An 18,045-nucleotide genomic window follows, 5' to 3' on the forward strand; every position below is an offset into this window, starting at 1 on the left:
AAATACTCAAACCAGCCCGTCTGGCACCAACAACCATGCCACGTTCAAAGTCACTTAAATATCCTTTCTTCCCCATTCTGATGCTTGGTTTGAACTTCAGCAGATCGTCTTGACTATGTCTACATGCCTAAATGCATTGAGTTGCTGCCACGTGATTGGCTGATTAGATATTTGTGTTAACAAGCAGTTGAACAGATGTACCTAATGAAGTGGCCGGTGAGTGTATATAGCCCACAACATTATATATATATTAACATTAACATTGTAATTAACATTACATTGAAGGTTTATCTAAATAATCAACCTTTCCGATCAGAAGAGCTGGCTGGCTTCAACACATGCACACAGACACACACTCTCCCGCACACACAAGTTATTTTCATTTTAAATCATGGTGCATAAATATACGGGATCTAGACAAACTTTAGAACAACTTAAACAGCTTTTTAAAATCTTATGTTAAAATGTTTTAGGGTTCATTTTTTATGTCTACTGTCATGTTGTAGATATCAGAAAAATAACTGCATTTGAGACATGATTCTTTGTTGAAGTCTTTCCTGCGGTGACAACTTTTTTTTCTAGACAGCCCACTTTTCTGCCCCCCTCCAACTCGACTACAGATGATGTCACTCAGTATCCTATATTTTCAATGGTTAGACAAAGCATTGTAAAGCTAGCCAAAGCTACCAAATTCACTCATATGAGTGCAGGGTTTAGGCATTACAGTGAAAAAACAGACGCAACTTGTAAGCAGGGCCGTAGCCAGGGTTTAGAAATAATGGAGCTTATTTACTGCATTTCTGGACGAGCAAAATTCATACCAAAATGACACCTACAAACACAACCCAAGCTATACACTACACACAAACTCATTATCTATAATTAAATACATACAGAGGCACCTGTTGGCAAAAATACTTTTATTAAAGCTGCACAATTTGTCACAATTTACTCTCACTCTTCTTCTGTGTGTGTGTGTGTGTGTGTGTGTGTGATGTTTGGATGAAGAACACAGTAACTACAGGCTGTTCACTAGCCTCCCTTGTGTTGATTTCCTGCATACATCATGGTCTTTCCCTCCACTTCTTCACTTCTTGGCTCACTGAAATTACATAAAATAAGAAAGACAGATACAGACACACATAAGTTATGATAAGTTAGTGCAAATGCGACAGGGAAATATTGGTATACTAATCTTCACAATATGCATTACCTTTTGGAAGGCTAGCTGGGTTTTTAGTTTTTTATTTTCCATGCTTTTAATAAAAGATTCGTTTTTAAATCTGTGCATTTGAAAATGTGAAAGGACAGGCACTTCTTAAGCCAAATAATTTTATCAATGTAAAAAATATTAATTACAGAATTTCATTTGAGAAAACCAACTCTCAGCCTGGCCTCTCTCTTTGCTGTTAACTAAGTTAGTGTTTACATGTTAACTAGCTATCAGCCTCAAGCCAGCTAGCCTTGCTTGAGTCCTGCACTCTTCAAATAAGTGAAATGCTGCATACTGTATCAACACTGATGCTCTAGTTAATGTTGTTAATGAAAGCTTCTTAGCAATAACTTATCTTTTACTTAACCTTTTACTTAACGCACACAGTAGGCTGCCTGGTCGATGCACAGATAGGGGAGAGACCGGGAGAGACACTCACCTCGGCCGGGTGTCGCAACTTCCTGTATCCGTCGTTTCAAATTAAAAGCCCTCTAGCGTTACATACACGGTCCAGCCATATACTAGGTTTTTGACCTACCGTAGTCTTGTTTTAGGACATAATTACCGAGGTCCGGACCTCGGTGACCTCAGAGCTGGCTACGGCCATGCTTGTAGAGTAAAATCGTCGCCCAAGCGCGTTCTTACGGCTTTCTCTCATCAAAGTCACTTTCCTAAAGTAATTGGACATTTAAATGTCCATGTATTCATATGAAATTTGACATGTAGATTCTTAGATATGCATAAATTAATTCCACTTACATTAGGTGGCGATCGCTGAAATGAAATCCCCCGCGAAAAGACCGGAAAGTGCGTCAGAGTGCGTCAGACCAGATGCGTCCGACTTTGGACCTTTTCTCCTAGAACTGAATTCTCTACTTAAATCACTCAGTTTATTAAACAACAAAAAAACTAATAAGCTATTGAAACATTATGGAACTTTTTTCCCTGAAACCTCTGACTATCCCTGCAGATATATTACGGTCACTTTGTGCTATGTGGCAATACAAATCCTACTTAGTAGTTTAGTTTATTCAGTTTGGTGTTTAGTTTGTTTTGGTTTAGTTTGATTTGATTTAGTTTATTTTATTGGCACTGTGATAAAACACATGATAAAAGTAAAGAGATAAACACAAATTTGTGAGATACTGTGAAGTGTGCACATTGTTGACATGGCTCTTGGTGTAGGGAGGATATTTAAAAATATCACAAAACAACTATATCAAATGATATAAATCAAATATATCGTGCATGTGCCCCCTGATGTCAGAACTTTTACCAAGAAAGGCAGAATAAGAACTATTTAAAAAAAAGTTAACTATTTTAAGACTTATGCTAACTTAGGTTATTTGATTTGTGGGTAGCGTTACTGTATCTTATCACATCACAGGCTATTCAGGATGACTGATAAATAAAAACAAAAATCATAACTTCTTCTGAAATAACAGGTAGACTGAATCCTTTGTCATAATCCAATTTTGCATGATAGCACCTTTGTGCATTGCAGCTGAAATATCACATATCTGTTGAAATTTAAACTTATCCAACTAGCTTGTTGTGTGTTGTGCACAGGTTTACTTCTTAGAGGTGCTGGCAAAATGCAGAAATACAATGTCCATAAAAAAAAAAAATCAGTAGGTTTTGCCACACACTTCATCACTCATAGACCAAATTGTTACAATCATTTATCTCTTTATTTTTTTCTAATGCAATAGCATTTTGAGGGAACAATGTGTTTTGCATTGTTGTTTTGTCACGTTCACTCAACCAGTTTTTTCATCCGGTCATTAATTTGAGAGTTAAAGCAATGAAGTTATAAAGACACAGTGCCTCTTTATGTCCTTGTTCGTTTTTGTGATATGCTAATGTATGCAGATTAAGGGTCTATTAGCATCTTTGTCCCAGGAGATATGTCTGCATGTACTGATTGTATTTCTGGGGCCAAAAATTTATATAGAGCAGCCAAGTTTTTCCCTCGTCTGGTAAATTGTTCCATTAGCCTTCCACCAAAAAATAATTGTAAGGCTTCCAAATAACCAGGCAGCCTATTCTCCAGCGTTATCGACAATTATTACTAGTTTCCGACTACACAACTTCATGTTGGAAAGATAGGCTTCATAGGTACTCAGTGCTTTGGATTCATACCGTATGCCAGAGAATCTATTTTCACTCCGCTATGCGCTGCGGAATGAAAAATAATCAATCCTATTTCATTTATTTCTCCTTCAAAACGTCCTTTAAGAAGTTAAATTTGCCCCTTTTCAATCTTTATGCATGATGGCATCTCCTCAAAAGTTTGGCGAATATCTATCTAACTCTCCCGCAGAAACTCTGCTGGCTTGCAGAGTGCCAGGCGAACTCCGTAACAGATGTGTGTAATAGGTGAAATCCTCTCGAGCAGCTGCATTCAATACTGGTTCATTGACCATACAAAGACAAATGACTAACAGCTGTTTTTGTTGCAGCAGTCACATTCTTAGAAGGTGCATTTGTTTCTTTTACAGTAAATCCCATACTCTACAGTATGCACATACTCCTGTGTAACAATCCCACAACCTGCCAACCAACAAAACCAACCAACCAACTCAATTATACATCTTTGATTTATACCCTTTAGGCTTAATTATCATAGAACTTAGACTATACTGAAAAATTTAAGGTGATAACCTGGCACAATATACTTAAATTATGACTGATTCTGTGCATATGTAATTGTTAATAGGTACACTACTAGTCAACACACCACATTTTTTTTATTTGTACTATTTTCCACATTTTAGAATAATAGTAAAGACATCAAAACTATGAAATAACACAAATGGAATTATGCAGTGACCAAAAAAGTGTTAAACAAATCAAAACTATCTTATATTTTAGTTTCTTTAAAGTAGCTGCCGTCTGCCTTGATGGAAAGGCAAAGGCTTTGGGAAGAAATTCATACATAGGCATCAACTTCACTATTTATATTTGTCTAAGAAACAAATTTCACGCATTTACGCATAAGCCTTTAGATCAAAATGGCTTTAAGATAATGAAAACCATAGTACATTCAATCAGGTGTGTCCAAACCTTTGACTGGTAGTGTACATGAGAAAATCTTAAATGAAGTACAGGGCTCATTTCTCCATCTTCATGGCGCTGTGAGTGCAATATAGAGCTTCACAAACTGTACATTTAGTTTTTGTGGAGTAATGGTAGAGCAGATAAGAGTGCTCTTTATCTCTCATGTAAAGCACAGTTATTTTTGACAGGTGGGTACTATGTGATTCCTTCCTTGATACAATGTAGTACCTCACACTATTTTTCGCCCTCTTTCTCCCTTACTGATGTAGCCGTTTTGCGCTGACTCATCATTTCCATAGACTTCCAGTGTGCACTAATGCTGGAAATATACAATAAAGACTTGGGAAAGCCATGGAAATCACCAGATCTGTTGTAAATGGCAGGCTTATCTGGGAGATGTCACTGCTCTCTGAAAAGTTTCCTCTTATTCTTTCTGAAAAGTTGTTGTGTCCTAGAAATATGCTGCACTGTGTCCAAAGAGGAGGAGGAGGTACTCTTCATCAGGGGCTGGATTATATCAAAATAGTGTAACATTTCAGACAAAAAGGGACACTTCAGATTGATCGACATACCAGAACTCCTAATATTATCCTTCAAAGAGCAGTAGAGTGTTTGATAAAGACTGACCTTGCTGCAAATTATGTCAAATTGAAAAGCTGCTAACAAGGGAATTAAAATGATCAATTTCTATATAGACAATGTATTATTCCTGAATGTAAGGCGAGGGTGAATACTAGATTCTAATTCAAAACTGTCTCCAACTAAAAATTACATAATAGATACAGCACATTATAGTATTGGCTTACTAAAATTGGCAAGAAGTTGTTTGATTCAGACTGAATATTAAATGAAATGATCGTGATGTGAAACTACTTGCACCCAGAAAATAGGCTATATATACAGTAAATAGACCTAACTGCTATGAAGCTCATTGTCATCAGTGTGTGTGAGTCGGCCCCCTGCAATCCCTCTCAATTTGAAAAATGTGTCTTAACTCCACAGCTATAATGCAGCCTTATCTAAGCTACCAGATGCACACTCATAGAGAGCGGGTATGGAGGGCAAAACAAAATGTAATCAGATGCAAGTCGTTGACCGTAACTCAGATTTGATCACAGTTGATTGTCGTAAAGCAAACAATTGCTAGTAGTGACACGTTTTGGCTGTAATATTCCAACTTGATTTAATGTAATAGATCTGAAAACTGGTCCAGTGGTCGAATTGAGAACAATGCTCCTGTCTCATCTCTATCCTCATGTTTCTGCCTGCACCTGCAATGCTATAACATAAACATATCTTACAAAACTCTCTATAAATGTATTCGGGGTGGGAGTGGGGGGCACATGGAGTTATGCACCGCTTTAGTTAATAATAATATAATCATAATCATTATATAGCACTTTTCAAAACAAGGTTACAAAGTGCTTCACAATCAAGAGAGATAAAAACAGAACAATTAAACAGAAAGATCAGTGAGGTAAAATATAAGTAAATACTACTACGACTACTATTACTGCTACTAATCATAATAATCATAATAATAAATACTATAGGTAAAATATAGATCCAGCCATAACATCAAATGGAATAAATAATAAACAGACATGGCAGCAGGGATGAAAAATGAATAAAAGTAAAATTAGATTAGATTAGTTTTATGAGATAGATCTCAAGTAAGTTTAATGAATGATTATAAGTCAATTACTCTTGGACCTTCAATTATCTTTCTGAAGACTCATAAGTATTATTACAGTATTTAGTTCAAATTAAATATCTTTGTTATACTAAACATGCTAATTTCCTGAATGCTATTTATCTCAACATGTGTTTAATCTGCAAATTCAAGCTATGGCTATTTGATTTAAAAGATACTGACTGAGTTCCTCAAACAGCCTCACAGACTCCTGAACAGAGGTTGAAGGTGTAATGAATCTGTAAAAAAAAAAAAAATGCTGTGTGAATAGTATGACCATGCATTTACATGCACAGCAGCATGATTACTGACTCATCAATAAACTTTCATCCCAAAACCAGTAAACCTGTCAAAAAGCTTAACCAAATAAAATCCCAAACCGCAGCATCTGATCCTCAACCATGAGGCTGCATTAATGTGCTCTATTGACATTCACATAAGCATGGGAATCTGCATACAGATGATGCCAAATTAAAACTGGTAGGAGGGACAAAGCTGGTTATCAGTTGCACCTGGTACCAGCTGTTCTATTATGATGCCTGGGAGCTGTGTTGTCGGTTTGTCGGCAGTTAAGCTTCGACTTATACGTTAAATGTGTGAATTTTGTGTACATTTATATATAAACAGTCTCAGAACGTTGCTCAAATATATTTGATATCAATTGTTTGTTTAGGTTATTGATGATTGTCTAAACATAAACTTTGAGAAGAGGGATGCATTCATTTTGTAAGTGGAAACCTTTTTTTTTTCTTCTACCCAGGTTTATTTGATTAATCTGTGAATTGCTAAAAAAAAAAATCATCTCAAATATTCCAAACACCATCCTATCCACCCAGTAAAAAGTGAACGGTGAAGGAATTCCTTGGGTACTAATGTTTTTAATGACATTCTGGTGCAGAAACTGTTAGAATATTTGGTGCCCCTTTAAATTAAAGGCCATTAATTACATGTTAATGACTGGATGTAATAGATGTAATAACTAGTTATAGCATTAGAATGACTGGTAATATACTAGTAAAAAAGCTGCTTTTTACGAGGCTAGGCCCTCTCAGTGTTTCTGTTGTTTTCTGTTGTTATTTGTGTAGAGTTACTATGGACTAGGTTTGTATACCTATGTGAATATTGTACATAATCAGCATTGGTATATCTTTTCTAAAATATATAATGTGTTATTGTATGTATTCTACATTATAAGCATATGGAGAAACCTAATGAAAGAACGCTGTTTCTGCACAGGTGTCGTCACTTTCTGTAATGAATGTCGCTCCTCTCTGTGGAAGATAAATCAATGCAGACAGTGTGCTTCTTCCTTTTTCAACTAGTTCATCCTTCGCCTCCAGCACCTTTCAAAAGTGTGTGGTAGTGCCACTTATCTAATACAATTACTGGTAAAGGTGCCTTTTTTTTTACTTATATATTACTCAGAAGTTACCAGTCATTCTAATGCTGTAACTAGTTATTACATCTATTTTACTTGGATATTACTTCGTTTTTTCTGGTCATTAACGTGTAATTAATGGCCTGTAATTTAAAGGTTTACCGAATATTTCTCTGTACATCTTTTAGTGGTCCCCTTTTTTACAGTAATCATCCTTTTGTATGAAATATGGAGTGGACTGGACTGGCGTTACGGCTTCATGTGTAACTACAGCACCAAGCCTATCAATCAGAATAAATATCATTAGTATGAGTCCGGCCCCCTGTGACCTTTTCAGATCGCATTACGATAGCGAACACAGTGAGAAGGTCAGCAAGTGTCCTCTCCGTTTCCAAGAAGGAGTCGCGGCACAATGTGAGCAGGTCTGATTTAGACGTTAGCGGAAGAACACGACAGGACGGAGGAACACGCTGATGAGGAAGCAGCCAAAAAAAGACGAGGATACAACTGCACGCTATATAGAGGCGTGCGCTTGTCCTAATTTTGATACAGATTTCTGCATTTTATTACAAGACAAGAAGTCTGGGGAGAGGGCCTTTTAAAAGCAGCACCTAAACTGTGCAATAGTCTCCCTGAAAACATTAGATCTGCTGATTCGGGTTGGTTTAAGAATCGTCTTCAAACCCGCTTCAACTCGCTATAGCTTTTTGTTCTCATTGCTCAGGTGTCTGTGCATGTGTGTATACTCATGGCTGTGTGCGTATGTGTGGGTGTGTCATTTTATTCTTTCTGCTCTTATGTGTTTTTATTCTTCTTGCATTTTTATTCTTGTCTTGTTTTATTCTTTGCATGTTTATTCTTGTCTTTTATAACCAATTTCTGTAAAGCACTTTGGTACAAATTAGTTTTTTTGTTTTTTTTTACAGTGCTATATAAATAAACTTGAACTTGAACATTACTATCCCCAACAAGCCATTCAAAGTCATGTGGTAAGGTGTACCCATCTATGAATGGACATGAGTTAAAACAGTGATTCTCAACCTTTTTCATATCAAGGACCCCTAATTTACTTCACTTTAGAGCCACGGACCCCCATTTGACGAGATTTTGTCTCTCTGACCCAAATCTGAGAATATTTTTATTGTTACATATGATTTTGTCCAGAATTCCTGACTATCTGTGTTGTAGGTAGAGAGATAACAGTGAAACTATGATCAAAATAGTCATTCTTCTACATTCTCTAATTGTGTTCTTGTAAATGAAATAATGGTGACGTTTAACAATTCATTAGTTTGCTGGGGACCCCCTTGCACCCCCCTCAAGGACCCTTGGTGGTCCCTGGACCCCATTTTGACAACCTCTGACTTAAAATGTCGAGGCACAGTTAACCTAATGTGCTTTTGTTTAATCTGTTTGTTACTTAGGAGGATGTTGAGCAGCGATGGCACCACACTGACTGCCCCACAAACACATTCATGTTTGCCTCGCAGCTGTATCTGTGGAATAGACAGAGAGGTTTGACTCTCCCGAGCCACTTAATTCTGGTCAGGTAACACTGAACTCCAAACAACCTGCGCTTTGACCTTATTAATTAATTTCTCTGGGAGCTACCATGGATTGCAAAACACCAGCAGAATAGACTGCTGGTATACTTTTGGACAAATATAATACCAACTCAGAAAGAAGAGCCTTGGGCTAGTGAAGGAATTTCAATTTGCCCGTCTATCAATGATGCATCCAGAAGGTAAGCTCTAATGCATCCAACTGAAACATCTGTATACAGGTTCATTATTTATGAGTTTGATCTCAAAATTACCCCATGGTGAGGCTTGAGTTTTGGCTTTCCCCAACATTTTTTATTTTTTTATTTTTTTGCCCTCCTTTCACCCCTATGCCATCCAACAACGTTACTGAGCAGTCATGAACTGAATCTCTACACAACAGAATATCATGTTTTGACTGAGAAAATGCATTACATTGGGGGGTCAGAATTTCAACCTTCCTTATTATTTTTATTCAAAATATCTCTGTAGTTCTTTTGGAAACTGTAGTACCACATATCACATACTATAGTTTCCAAAAGAGACAATCAGATTTGTAGTGGCTCCAGTTAACCGAACAGCACTCGTGGAGGCAGCTTTGTTTTCTGTCAAACCAAACAGAGTAGAGTTGTAAATTTATGATGGAAATTTTTTTATCTGATTTTTCCGATCAATAACATCCTCTATATTTTGTTTCCAGTCAACAAAGAGTACAGTCAGCTCACTGTCAGGGGAAAACGTGCGATGGAATTTGTTGTTGATGGGATTCATGTAACGTTGTTGTTCGGTCTCCAAGTGAGAAAAACAATTACTCAGAGTTTCGATGTCTGATGTGTTGCAGCATGAGGTAAGACACAAACTCTTGCTCTGTTTGCTTCAATCTGGCTAACACAGTTTCCATTATCAGTGAAACACAAATTACTCATAATGGATTTCTTGACTTTAACTACTGAGTAATTATTATGATACATAAATAAGCCAGTGAAAATTATGAGTGAAAGTCACATGTACCATATCTAGCGAACTAAAAATAAGATTATTTCTGAAATTCACAGATGTGATGTGACTACATGTCAACACAGCTCTATATGGCCAAGAGCCAAGGTCATGCAATAAATGAAAGAAATTGCAAGATTATACAGCCAGCATAAAAATGTAGCCATACATCACTGTGATTTTTAATGACAATATTATACCATCTGCAACAGGGCGGCATCTGTTGGCCAATAGTTAAACAGTTTGCAGGCCTTGATGTAGTTAAGCAGCAACACTTTACATGCGGCACATTCATAACGACTGAACACGCACTTTATAACAGCTACATGGCACATACCATGATCTTTACTGTATGTCAGTGTTCATTAGGCATGCATGTAGAACTTATGTCAATATTCACATATAATATCTCGATGCAGCATGTGACATTTATGTAGCAATGAATCACTGATCTTGCAAGAAAGCACGTTAAGTACAGCAGAAATTCATAAAAAAAGGATTAACTATGCTATGATTGCTGTTTCTTGGCAAACGCACCTTCTTGACAATCAGAGTTGTTATGGGAGCATATTTCATTGCCATTAATTTTGTTTTGAGTAGTTCTGTATGAGACTGAGATTGCCTTTTATACCAAAACTAAGTGCTGTAATTCGTCCAGTGCCCAGAATCCTTTGGAAAGTGAATTGTAATTATTTTGGGAAATGTTAACCTCTGACAGAGAATATTTTCCTAATGATAACATTGGGAAATCCATTGCTGCCGAGTTATCCTGTGCTTTAAAATGTGATAATGTGATATTTGCACATTGGCTATTCTCGTACTGTGTAGGTGTTATCGTGACATTTAATGATTCCAGTAACAATCAAAGTACAGGCAGTGATAAGAGAGTAGCACGCAGGGCTTTTTTTTTCCTGACACACAATGCTTACCTACCGTTTAATTTTGTAATTAACATACATGAATCTTAAGCTCATCTTAATTGAATTGTGTTGATTTTAATTAAGGGCTATTTTAAACTATAATGGGATACACTGCTGTCACTCTGTCTGACAAATGCAGGCGGCAGGGCAAACGAACATGCTTCTTTAATGAAAATCAGGAGATAAAGGTCTGAAGTGTGGATGCTCCAAACCAAAGCCAACATACAATAGACATATTTAATTAATGGTTAATTCAACGCGTAATATGTTTGACGATTAAGAATGCAAGCGATAGACAGATAGGTAGACAATCATTTAGGCATTTACACTTAGAAACATAAAAACCAATAGACATGGCTTTCTCTTCCCAGTATTTTGCCTGCTCTCTCTCTCTCTCTCTCTCTCCCATATCCACTTGACGCTCCCTCCCTTATGATTGCCATAAATCATGCATTTCCACCAGACAGAAGACAGCGGTTCAACTGCGTATTCCTAGAAAAGGTTATAGCAGGAAAGGTGATTTTCTCATGCTGATTAAAGTCAAAGTAATGGACCATTAGAGTCTCTCCACAAACCTCTGCTCCACCAGGGGTAGACAATATGAAAAGGTGGACAGTTTCACTTTAAGGAATTCTCCAAATACATATTATATTACCATTTAATGAGCCATATACTTCAGAATATAATCTATCAGTGACATCCATGCTGTGCAGGCTATCTTACATGCACTATAATGGATTGGTGCTGCTTCACTGTGGAAGATATGGCAATGTGCAAGCATGGGATATACTGTGTAATATCATCTCAATGTCAACCCTGAGATTTTCATGAAGTAGCAATGGTGTTGCTGATGAAACTGGAAACATGTCCTAATAATAGAATGAACTAATAATGCTATATTCTCTTGATAAAGTAAATGGACCTTGTGTGTTGGTTTACAGGAAATATCCGCCCTTCTGTTGTCTTACAATGTTAGATATCATCAGTTTGTGATGTTCAGTGTATTCCAGGAGTTGTGATGAAGTGTAGTAATTTCTTTTGGTGTACCCGCTTTCCCTCAACCTGCCTCGTCTACTTCTGCTTCAGCTGAATTCCTACATTTCCCAGAATGCCTTTAGACAATCCCCAGAGAACGGGTGTGAACTTGCTGCTGCAATAAAAGGTGAGTGTAAGGGCATTTAAATATAGCTAGCTCGCCCACTAATTTGTGAACATTGGGGCATGTCTATGATTGTGGCCACGCCCCTTACTCAAAATGCAACCTGTCTTGTGCCTGCAATGCATTCTGGTCTATTGAGGCTACTGTTCTTGGAGAAATTGGCATCTCTTCCTCTTCTATGATGGATTTCTCCCTGTATGATTGTTGAACGTTGGTGCAAAATGGTGAGTCTAGAAAGAAGCTCTTGCTCTTTGATTCTGAGGGTCTGACACCAAAGCCTGACATTTACCACTGATGTTTTAGATTGTTGAACATTTTTCTGCTATTAAACTCCATTGTAGCTGCTTTGGAAATATCTTGAATGACATTACTTTGTCTACGTTTGACCAGTTATCTGCAGGAATAAGAAAAATACACCACCAAACACCAAAAGGTACATTGCCAAAGTGTTTTGGGGTGGGTTTTTCCTCTGGTCAGAGGTGCCCTTGTATTCTGAACAGCAGAGAGACAGTGGGAGGACTCATGGTCTACTGGTCTCTCCCATGCCCTGCTGCTTCCTGCTGCAGGGAGTGAGAGATGCCTTGGCATGATGATGATGTCTGCTTCGCCATGGTTACTGACTGTTTGGAAAACAAATCTGTTCATTCCCACAGGAGCAACACTAAGCCTTCCCCACTTACTAAGGAAAAGGTTTGTTTCTGTTGTCAGCCTCCGAAAACAGATTATACACAAAGATTAGCCAATTACTTATTTTGGTAGATTTGGATACGTGATAGCAGAATGCATCTTTTTATCTCTTTAATCTAATCATTATTTTGAACCTGGCAGGTTAATTAAAAACAAATTCTTATTTAGGCTAAAATTGAGCGCTACATGAAGCTTCTCCTAAAATGCTTCTAACTTTTTTAATTTATGCAAAACCGTACTCAGACGATGGTGTCGGTTGAGTATGGCAAGATGTGGCACTCACAATACTTTAGCCTAAGTGAGCCCAAACTTCATCTTGTTGTCATTATAATGGAGGAATTCAAAAATCAAGCAAAGTTCACCAGAAATTTTCACCAGAATCTTTCCTGTCTCTCTCTCTACTTTGAACTGTCTAATAAAGGCAAAATACCAGAAACAAATGATGATTTGTTAATCTGAAAGTTGATTGTTTCTTTGGATGACATAATGTGATTAATCAGAAACAATTCCTCACCCCAAACTAAACATGATGCAATATTAGTGATAATTTACTTTAGCTCAATATTTATAACTGCAAATTAGCTTGTGCTTTGTGTTTACCCCACACAATGCAGTGTGTCCCAATCAGTAGAGCTGTGTTGAATTGTGAGCGTAACATCGCTAAACTGCTACAGCATTTATTGTAGGCTAAGAAATTTCTCAACCCTCTATAAGTCCTCTGCATCGCTATTCATTTTGACTGTTCTGAGATTAAATTTCAGGGGTAAGATTTTTTTTTTTTTACTCTGACACAAAGTCTTGTGTTTAATAATAAATGCCTTTTCTTTTCTCAGCATTTGAAACCTAAAAACAATTCTTAAACCTAGAATGCTTCATGCAGAGTCCCTATAGCAACTTTCAGACCCGTGTGCTGAAGTGACTTAGTGCTGCTATCATGAAACTGAAAGATGCAAAAATCTGTAGTCTTGTGGCATAATGATATGTCATCTGTAACATTAGAAAATACCTCTTGAGCACATATACAGTATGTGTTTAAATGAAGTACATTTTAGGGTATAGTGGCACATTTCACCCCATTTCGACAAAACTGCTTCACACAGCAACTCCGGCCCACAGTTATTTTAAATTTATGAGCTCATATTCTACCATATAGAGCCTTAAACTAATGCATAGTAAAACCTCAAACGTATCTGCTTCCATTTAGATGCAAGAATCATGACATCTTTAATCACCTGACACAGCAGAAATCTTTTTTTTTTTTACCTTTTTTTTACCACTTTCTCCATACGCTCTCCTCCATCACAGATTCAAGGAAACTAAGTAATTTTCCTCAATTCAATTCAATTCAAGTCAAATTTTATTCAAGACTCATCTTAAAAAAAAACAAAAGAGGTCCATAGGAGGTAAAAAAAAATACAAGACAATTACATAGAAGAAAAAAAATAAACATAAAAGAATAGAGAAGGTGAATAAGTTACAGTAAAAGGCAAAAGATCCATTTAAGTCCCATCTTAAAGTTTAAATAAAGGCTCTTGTGTCTCTAGTGTCTCCACAATCTGATGAGAATCTAGTGCAGCTCATCACAGGGTAAATCTACGATCACACGTTTAATTTTGCGTATGGCTGACTATACGCAGGGTGGCTCATCTTACCCGCGGGCTCAACCTACCCCGGTCTCCCCCACATATTTGAACATGCCTGTAGGGTCAGCCACTTGCAGCAGGAGAGCCCCTTAAAGAACTGATTTATGGCCCCGCGCTTAGATCTCCAGCTATGTAAATGATTCCCTCGCGTGTTGTCTCGACACTCCCTAAACAATGTGCTGCGTCTAATTACAACTCAATTATTTGAATTATCAATGTAGAAAATGTGACAATCTTATTTGAGTTTTAAGCACTCCTCTTGCAGCTTGGCATTTCTGTCACGATCACAGGCTTTCTAATTAAATGGGTTTTGTCTGCGCATGGATCATTGGTTTCAGCTGATTAAGGCATGATAGGAAAGACTATATAAATCAAAGACAACCAACCCAACTAATTAGCTGTCCTAACCATTACATCCACTAACAACCGCTGGAGGTGGTTTCTCTTACATAATCAACTTCATTATTAGATAGTGCCACTGCAGCTTGTAATAGATCACATCTGATCGTCAGACAGTAAAACATAGTGGGAGAAAAGGCATATTGTATCATTAGATTCTCTGTAATGTCTTGTTTGAATGGGATGCAGATACAGGGAGACGCTCAGTTCTACTGTGACTGAAAACAAACTCAGACCTATTTTTTTTTTTTAGGCGCTCGTTCCCAAGGGCATGCAAGGGACTGGGTCATTTCAATTACCGAGTCTGGTTAAACACTTTGGCTTGATTCTAATTTGTCTTTATATCAATTAATAATCCTTGACAGCAATATTACATCAAGGTACAAACTCTGAGTATGAAGGACATGCCATTACCTAATGATTTAATTACAGAATTCCCCATGACTCTACATTGACATTATATGAATACAAAATTACTCCATTCCCCCTGTGTGAGCAACACCTAGGACACAAAGCCACAGAGATAATCCTCTAACTGCACAAATCTGTGGCAATTGTCTGCGTTGAGTAAAGATTGTGCCCTCAAAAGGTTCACCTTCAGAGTGGGGCTATTATGTTTCTCCTGATATGGGACTGATGCTAATCAGTGGATTGTATTTTATGCCTTAAGGCAGGAAAAATGTGCTGATGAGAGCCGCACAATAAATGAACCTTATCACCTAATGGCATCTCGGCCCTCCCCGTGACTTACTGAAAAAGCCCTTGCTAAATGTCACGGGCAGGCAGAATGCACATGCGAGATAATTAGAGAGAAATGAATGATCCATAGATGGATTGGTCAGTCGTCAGTATTGCTCGTTGCAAAGTCCCAGGTCTCTTGGAAACACTATCTCTACCACTTGTGTTACTGCCAGCGCAGCTTTCCCAGGACTATCCTCGTTTGTGGGCACAAACAATATTTTGGTTGACGCACAAATGCAGCGGCTTGAAGGGTAAACCCAATTATCGGCATCGACCTCAACAAAGCAGCAATTTGTAAAGCGTTTCTCATATGTGACAAAGGCAAGACCATACAATGGTAACTGCTATAAAAGTCCCTCAGCATTGATTTATCCTGCATCTATCCTGCAGTAGCTGTGGCCTATTGTCCCTAAAACAACTGGTTGTCAGATCATCCTCTCACCTTCTGACAGCAGAAAATTGAACTTTGAATGAATTTGACAAGTTTTACAATCTCCTCAGGGATTCAGCAACAGTGCAGCACTAGTGCAGCACTAAACTGAACTTGAACTAGTGCAATGCTGCGGGAAGTGTGCACATAAAAAACTAGAACTAGTACAATGGCTACATCTGTATCGTTTGATTTAAAAATGTAAATTGTACAGACTTTTATCAAAACCCCCAAGCCGGGAAAGCAGACACTAATTGTACATACACTTCAGAGCTGCCTTGTGATATTATTAAAGCACAATTATTATAAGTGTTTTATTTCATATTATGCATAGTTTCACACTTGTCATACTTTAAGTCAAGTTGTGCGGCACATAGAAGAGAACTGAATCTCAGCTTGTTGAGTAGAAACCCCAAGAGTCGAGTCGAAGCTTCAAGAGTTGAAGTTGGAGCTGAAGTGTCTGTGGAGAGATGAAGATGACATTTACACGCCTCTGATAAGAGTGAGGAGGCTTTACTTTTGATTTCATCACATCTAATGTAACATAATTATCTTTATTTGTCTGACATTTATGAGGAAATATTACAAAGCACATTACAAAAGCGAAACAACAGCGGGCAAGGTCATTATAACAGGCAGTAAAATGTAAAAAAGATACAGTGCGACAGAAGTGCTTGTCTCTTCTCTTTTCCCATTATGTAAAAAAAGCATTAAGAGGTGGATGCGGTCTCTGGTTGATGGCTATGCATTTTTAAGTGCTTATATATGAATTTTAAATATAAGGTAAGGTTATAATAAGACATAAAATAATTATTGCCTTGCCCCGGTGCTACACACAATAATCATAGCCTTTGCTACTTCGCAAAGAGCAAAAGCATCACCCACTCCAGAGCCATAACAATTATTTTATGGCATGGCAAAACTTTCTATTCACACTAATAGATTATCAAGGTGATAAGTGGGTAATTGTCAGTGTATTAATGGATGGTAAAGAGGTTCTATTGCCTGCTAATTAACCCTCCAGGGAGAACACAAGTCTCCACATCAAAATAAAGCAATTTCTGGCCTTACGGGAGTTTATCTCGACATTGTGATGATGAGATTATCCCCCCAGCCCGTGCTCCAGAATGTGTGGGTTTTTTAGATGGAAACACGCCTCGCGGAGCAGGGCTAAGTAGGTAATCACTCATTCTGAGTAACGGCAGAGGTGAAATGTAAGTAAACTCGGTGAATGCGCGTGGCCACCCGAGTGCCAGATGCTGGGCGCCGGTGCCAACGTGGCATGTGAGTGACTCATTAAATCAGAAGAGCCGAATCCGTTGGCCTTTCTCCGATGGCTCCGTCGCTCACTCAAGCCAGCAGCGCTTCTGCCGAGACTTTTCTTCGATCAGGGAAAGCAGCCAGCTGGGACAGTTCCCGATTCATTATTGGCATGGAAAGAAAATAAAGAAATAAGAAGAAGCGAATAAAAAAATAGCATTGAAAATAGGGCCGTGGGGAGGCAGCTATGGTATTAGAGAAAGGAAAACAGTTTCCTCTAAGCAGCAGATTATGAAAACATTAAGCAACAATTACTGTAATGAGAGTTATTGAAGCGGCAAGGTAGCAGACAAGCTGTGTGCATCTGGTTGCTGCATCTGGCTGCAGTGGCAGAGCATCCAAAGGGGCAGGAGGGAAGGCATTCATTTGTTATAGCCATTCCTTCCCTGTGGATGGAGAAATGGCACGCCAGTAATTGTCATGTACTGAAAATGATCTCATAGCCTGCATGTTGATGCATGCCGCACTGTTACGGATACTAACGGCATAGTCAGAAATGTTCAAGCTGTCAGTTAGAACAAACCGAAGGAGTCGCTCTCAGTGGGTAACTCATGTCTCTCCCTCTGTGTTGAGAGAAAAGTACAAGATGTTTGTATTTTTTGAGGCGGGACTCAAATGTTCATGTTTTACTTCAGCAAAAACATCTGGGGAGAAGTTGGTCGTAGTTCGCTCTGCGTTAAACAAATGAAAAAACGATATTATTGAAGCGAGCGCAGACATGTATTGTAATTGAAGCAAAACGTCTGCTGCTTCAAAACCATCTTGGTTGTGATTATGTCGCCTAATATACAACAAAGTGGATTTTGTACAGCTTGTGTTTAATACCTCAACCTGTGATTTGATGAATTGGCTTATCATGGCTGAT

Source organism: Centroberyx gerrardi, chromosome 6 (genome assembly GCF_048128805.1).
Source record: "Centroberyx gerrardi isolate f3 chromosome 6, fCenGer3.hap1.cur.20231027, whole genome shotgun sequence".
NCBI lineage: Eukaryota > Metazoa > Chordata > Actinopteri > Beryciformes > Berycidae > Centroberyx > Centroberyx gerrardi.